The 5,837-nt window shown below is 34.4% G+C and overlaps 1 non-coding gene across 1 annotated transcript; it reads right to left on the bottom strand.

The window, feature by feature from the left end:
- Positions 1-347: 347 nt before the first annotated feature.
- On the bottom strand, positions 348-454 carry LOC113743140 (small nucleolar RNA R71). The gene has a single exon (XR_003461027.1). It is a non-coding gene; the product is annotated as a small nucleolar RNA R71 (small nucleolar RNA).
- Positions 455-5,837: the final 5,383 nt, after the last annotated feature.

Below are 5,837 nucleotides of genomic sequence, written 5' to 3'. Positions count from 1 at the left end.
TTATTTCCCTTTCTTTTTTAATGTTTACATAGCAGCTTCCCCACATAGTATCTGGCTAAGTGATGAGGTTAGGAATTATGAGCTCAAGACCTAGCATTTTAATATGCATCCTATTTTTCATGGTCTACCTAACAAAGACCAACTATCTTTTATTCGAGAACTTTACTCGGTGATGCAGACTTTTCCATTGAGCGGGATATCAGAAGATGATCTACGGATGAGGTGGTTTTCCCTACTGCCTCAAGGACCGTGCTAGGCTACTAAACTTACCTGAGGGATCCTTGGGAACTTGGAAAGATGTTTACAATATCTTTATGACTAAGTACTACTCTCCACAAAAAACTATTGATCTAAGGAACAAAATTTGTTCCTTTACTCAAATGGAGGGAGAGCCCATTTACGAAGTTTGGGAACGATTTAAGTTGCTACTTGCTCAATGTCCTCATCACCAGTATCCGCTAGCTCTACAAGTGCAGTTTTTCTATGATGGGCTGACTTTCACGACTCAAAACATGGTAGATTTTGCAACAGGAGGGTACATTGGTGATAAGAACTCCGTAAGAATTGGTTGCAATATTTGAGTTACTTGCTAGTAACTCTCAACAAAAGGCAAGTCGAGATAAAAGAACAAGTGTCCATGAAGTGTCTACTCCTAAGGATTTAGGTTCACAAGTCGTCGAATTAAGTCATCAGATGCATCAGTTGCAATTGTTCCTAAAAGGTGAAACTCAATCTTTAGAGCCATGTTCTCAAATAAATGATCTCTTCTCTAATACGTGTAATAAGGGATGGAGAAATGTCCCTAATTTATCATAGAGATATCAAGAAATCACCACTATGGGACCACTTGGGTTCCCAAGTTAGCTGCAGGGATCTCAATATCTGCCTTCGCCAACTCGAGAAAAGAAGCTAAGTGTTGAAAATATGATGTTGCAATACATGCAGAAACTGGAGCAAATAACTCAATCTCAACAAGCTTCTATTCAAAGTTTGGAGAAACAATTTGGCCAATTGGTGAAAGCAATGACTAAGAGGGGGCAAGGTAAATTGCCTAATACCCTGAGGTGAATCCTAAAGAAGCTACAATGGGAATAACCCTTTGCTCAGGAAAAGTGTTGGATGATCCAAAAAGTTAAAGTAAAGCCGGAACTTGAGAAGAAAAATAAGGTTAAAGTGGTGTTGAAAGTGAAAAAATTGAGGATGAGCATAATGGCTTGGGTAAAAAGGGTGAAGATGATCAACGTCTAAAGGTGCCTAAAGTTAAAACTTACGTGCAACCTATCTCCTTCCTGCAACGGCTTAAGAAGAAGGCAACTGATGATATGTATCAGAAGTTCGTGAATATGCTTAAGAAGTTACAAGTCAATATGCCTTTTTCTGAAGTTTTGGCAAATATCTCTTCTTATGCAAAGTTCTTAAAGGAGATAGTGTCTAATAAAAAGAAATTAAAGGACTTTGTAGAGATGTCTCTTACTGAGGAATGCAGTGTAGTGCTTCAAAATCATCTTCCAATCAAGATAAAGATCTAGGGAGTTTTGCTGTGCCTTGTCAATTTGAACATCTTCTTGTTGATAAATGTTTGTGTGATCTTGGATCTAGTGTTAATTTGATGCCCCTATCATTTTTCAGGAAATTGAAGTTTGCCAACCTTGTGCCTACTCAAGTGATTCTTGGCAAGTTTTTGATATGAGTACAAGTTTAATTCCAAAATATACCCTTTTTAACTGCAAGTATACAGGTCAATTTAGAAGTTTAGGGCAAATATCAGGTAGATCCCGCAGGGAGCAACTTTACAAGTACTAAAACCTTACTTACTCTATTATTTAAACTAATAATCAACTAAAGCAAGAGAAATGATAATTATTACTATCTAACTAGTCTTAACTAGATAACTTGCAAGATAACAATAGAGAAAATTCACTAAATACTTGAGTTTAGGGATGTAGATTTCACTTATGGCATCAAAGATACAAATAAATAGATTTACCTCTTGTTACAACTCTTGTTTAACTAGGCATTCATTTCCAATATCATCAAATCTCATTCTCATGATGAAATGGTTTAAACTAAACTAGTTTGCTCTATTCTCATGGTGAATAACTAGATCTACTCTTGTTTCCTTCACTTCATATTATGTAGCCAAAAGTTTCATCTACTCCCTAGATTTAAGAATTTAGCTACTCATATGATAAATGACAAGAAAGAACATAGTTTCATTGCATGAACACATATTGAATCACAAGTAAAAAGATAGATAAAGAAAGCTTAGCCAAGAAGTGAAAAAGCTCCTAATGATCTTCTATTTTTTCAACAAAATGAGTTGTACAATAAAGTCTCCAATTGTTCTCACAAAGTTCGAGTTAGAGAGAACAAAACAAGACTAAAGCTAAGTTCTAATGCTAAAATTTGATGATAACCCTTCTAATGCCCTAATCTCTTTTTTTTTATGACTCTTACATCTCTAGTGTTAAGAGAGCCAAAAAGTGATTTTTTTAGACAAGACATAAAGCTCATTTTCTTTTCCAAAAGGTCCCTTGAACATGTGCAGCCGAAATTCTTGTCTGTAGTAGAGTTGGAAAGTAGTGTGAAAATAGAGTAAGTGGCTGAGCAAGTTGCAGAATTCTGACTACAATACGCGACCTTGGAATACGCGATTTCAACTCGCGTATTCATGAGGTCGCGTTTGCACTTTTGTAATTTGGCACCAATTCAACTGCTATTTTCTTGATGATGGAGGGCAAGCTAGCTCTTGTCAAAAAATCAAAGTTGTAGCCCTTTACATTAGCTTTCCAATACTTCAAGAATCATTCAATTTGGAGTTATGTGGACCGAGAAATGACCAAAATACCTACGACTGATCAGAGCTCTATTTCAGTTTTTGACCATGCAAATGCATTTCTGTATTTCGACTTTTTGACAAGGAAAATGACTGAATTGGATTTTGATGTCTTCTTATCAAATGTAGATATATCTCTTATCAAAATGGTGTAAGAATCACCTCAATCCTTTGTGTGTAACTCAAGATATAGCCCAAATACTATAATGTGTCAGAGCTAGAAAACTTGCATTTCTTCCTTTGATTATTTTGCACTTCATGTCTTCTTTTTATCACTTCAAACCATCATCAATCATCCAATTATCTTCTTAATTCATGCCATTTGATGATTGAATTATTAAACTTATAAAAACATGAAGTTTTTACCATTAAAATCCATAGAAATGTAATTTTTACCACTCAAATCACAAAATGTGTATTTTCACTAAAACCCTAGCTAATTAGCTATAAAAATGATTAAAACACACCAAAACTAACTAATAAAACACGTAAAATATATACTTATCAAATTTTTCCACACTTGAACCATTGCTTGTCCTCAATCAATTAGAAATACAAACCAACAATGATCCAACATTTTGAAAATAAACATATGTGCACAATTCAGCTTCATTTCCTCAAAAATAAGGTAAATAACTATTATACAATTACTCAATTAAACTCAATTACTAATAATATCAAGTAAAAAAGAGTCAATTATACCATAATTTTAACTAATTCAACTCAATTTCTCGTCCTTACCCAACTTCACAAGCAAGTAACACCTATAGTCAATAAAATATTTTCTAAACTCATGATCATCTTCTTATTCGATTTAAAACTCAAGCTGTGAAAGTACTTTTTGACGCGAAGATCGACATTTTTAGATGAAGATCGCTGGTTACTCAATATTTCACATACTCAAGTTGCCTTGCATACTTTTAATTCAAGTACCGTTTTACGCGAAAGTCGATATTTGTAGATGAAAACTCCCGGTTATTAAGCACAAGAACCATTGGAGTCGACATTTGTTTATTTTTTTTTGCTTTTTTACTTACTTTTTTTTTTAGAAATGAAGATAATAATTAGTCCCTCAAAAGCATAATCATGAGAAGAGTATTGCAATTATTGACCATATTTATCACTTAACTTATAAAATCAAGTAAAGAGAAGAAATTTCATCAAATATACAAAATGTAGGCATAATTTGCTCCATTTTACAAGATATACTTTCCTATAAATATACAAATTATAATCACATAATAGTCGTTTCCAAATTAAATGAGAAAAGAAATTTTTAAGTCATATATATTTAGCTCAACAGTAGAAGGAATTTGAATTACTAATGGTGTGGAACTTGCTGCCCTTTAATAAAATTGAAAAAATTTGAAAGCTTTTGGGGTAATTTTATAATTTTGGACAAAATTTTGAAAAAATTTTGATAGAATTTGCCCTTAAAACTGGACAAAACTCTTTGCCAACAAACCCAAGATTGACAAGATTCAAGTGCAATTCATATTCCAAATCACAAGTCCAAGCAATAAATACAAAAAATACTACAAGTACCACATATTTCCTCCCCCATACTTAAAATACACATTGTCCTCAATATGTAGGGAAAGAAAAACAACAAAAGATAGAAAGAAGTACTCTCCAGTGCAATGGCTGAGATCCGGATCAACCATGAGTCACGAACCTTTGCCAAAAGACACAACATCAACTAACACTGTCCAAAAGATTAAATGTAAAAGAAAAAGTGCAAGTTAAACACCCTTCAAACAAAAGCTGAAAAATGACAAGAAAACAGGGAACAAAAACAAGAGTCATCCAAAGGTGCAGCTTCAATCATTGGCTTTGTCTTCATCGCTATCATGAGGTAGAGGAATGCCTAGATGATATTCAATCTGCTCCAAGTGCGTGTCCATCCGTCCCAACCAATATTCGATGTCGTCCAAGCGAGTAAAGAGCCGCTGCCAATTTGATTGTTAACAAAAGATCAAGAGTGATTTTAGTGAGAAAATACTCTATAAGGAAGATTTGTACTCTTAGTTGTGTGAATCTTGTATAAGCTTTTCTTGTGTGAGATAAATACTTCAATAATGTAGCTTTGTGAGGGTTATCCGAGTGATAGTAAAACTTCATACCTTGACCAAGTGTTGCTTGAGGTAAGGATGAAGTGATCCTTCCTTTGTACACAAAGATTGGTTGTATTTGATCAACTTGAAGAGACTTACTCTATAAAGGATTACTCAAGCTCAAGAGGTGTTTGGAAGTAAATTGGTTTACTATTCCTTTCTTGCTACTTACTGTCTTGTGATTCTTAATTGATTATCTCTTCTACTCCTGAGCAATCTTGCTTTTTTGATCAATTGTTCATTGTGTGGTCATCTAGAAAAGAGGGTAAATTTCATATTGAGCCAAAAAGTGTCTCATAACTTGATTATTTTTTAAATTACCTAATTTACCCCTCTCTTAAGTTGTCTTCTATCCTTACAACTACTTATTTGCATTGATTATTATTTTATTGCTTAGTCAAAAAATTCAACTCCTTGAATTTAAATTTTGTTACTTTTTTAGAATAATTAGAGTAGAAAATTAACTCGTTGTTGTGAGTTCGACCCTGAAATACTCCAGGTTAATTATTATTATGATTGACTCTATGCGCTTGCAGGAAAACTGTCAATTAGTAACCTCAAAAAATTCTTAAATTTTTAAAAATATAAACCTCAAAATACCCAAAAACACACAAAAAATTTTCACTTCTTTCCTTTTATCTTGTTTCTTCCCCAACCTCACTACCACCACCTTCGTTGTCAGCCAGTTTCGACCGGCACCTCTGCCGGCTCTGGCTTTCTTTTTTTTTCCTCTTTCCTCCTCCCTCCCTCCCTCTCCTTCTACCCTTGCTCTCTTGCTTCTCCTCCTCCCCTCTCTCCCACCACCTTCTACCACTTCTCTCCTCCACCTTCTCCCTCCCTCAGTACGATCTGGCCAAGTGACTATGACTAAATCGCGTCGGGGAGAA

The sequence above is a fragment of the Coffea arabica genome, chromosome 4e, assembly GCF_036785885.1.
Source record: "Coffea arabica cultivar ET-39 chromosome 4e, Coffea Arabica ET-39 HiFi, whole genome shotgun sequence".
NCBI lineage: Eukaryota > Viridiplantae > Streptophyta > Magnoliopsida > Gentianales > Rubiaceae > Coffea > Coffea arabica.
This window is presented reverse-complemented; position numbering and strand designations above follow the sequence as displayed.